The sequence below is a fragment of the Carlito syrichta genome, unplaced genomic scaffold (genome assembly GCF_000164805.1).
Source record: "Carlito syrichta isolate Samal-C Ts95f unplaced genomic scaffold, Tarsius_syrichta-2.0.1 Scaffold153843, whole genome shotgun sequence".
NCBI classification, from domain to species: Eukaryota; Metazoa; Chordata; class Mammalia; order Primates; family Tarsiidae; genus Carlito; species Carlito syrichta.
In genome coordinates, this window is record NW_007097939.1 from 1 (window position 1) to 769 (window position 769).

General features: G+C 74.1%; 1 long non-coding RNA gene across 1 annotated transcript; it reads right to left on the reverse strand.

Annotated features, from left to right (window-relative positions):
• Positions 1-368: 368 nt before the first annotated feature.
• Positions 369-769, reverse strand: LOC103252220. Its single transcript, XR_503772.1, has 2 exons — positions 732-769; positions 369-641 (listed from the first exon to the last, which is right to left on the reverse strand). It is a non-coding gene; the product is annotated as an uncharacterized LOC103252220 (long non-coding RNA).

Consider the following 769-nt stretch of genomic DNA (forward strand, 5'->3'; position numbering starts at 1 on the left):
CCACCCGCACGCCCAGCCCGTGCCGCCTTCGGGACGCTCCGACGCGCGCGCATGGCTCTGCGGCGGGTCGCAGGACTTCGGGACCTCGGGGACCTCGGGCCTCGCGGGAGGCCCCGGGAGCCGCGGGGACATTCCTGAGCCTGGCTTCAGCCCACTTCACCCAGGGACTCACAGGTCCCGCCCGAGGGACAGGCCACGTGGGCCTACGGGATGGAGGTGACCGGGCTCAGGGGCCCACCTGGGGCCCGCCCACCGAGCGGTTGCAGCTGGTCGCCCCGCAGACGCGCCCACCCTCGCACACCGGCCTCGAGGGCCTCCGGACAGGGCCATAAACCCCGTGGATACGTGCCACGGCGCAGGGACACACGCAGCGTCGCCCTCGGCCTTCGGCCTCTCTTTATTTCCTGCCCGAGTCTCGCCCAGGGGTCCCCCGTTCCGAGCCACGCCCAGGGCCTCCCGCCGGCCCCGCAGCCTGCGGGGACTCAGAGCACGGTCTCCGCAGAGCCGGGGTCCTCCAGGAACCGGCTGACGCGCTGAGGGCGCTGTGGGCCCGGCGCGGGGTCCACGACCACACCCGTCTCCTCCTGCTGGTCCTCGGCCGCCTCGTCCTTTCCCTGGTCCTCGGAGAAGTGCAGGAACACCTGGAAGGGCGCGGAGGCCCGGGGGGCGGGGGGCGGTCAGCCCGGACCCAGCCCCTGCCCTGCACCCCCTCCTCCGGGCGCCGCGCTCACCTCCTCCAGGGAGGTCTGGCTCACGGAGAAGTCCTCCA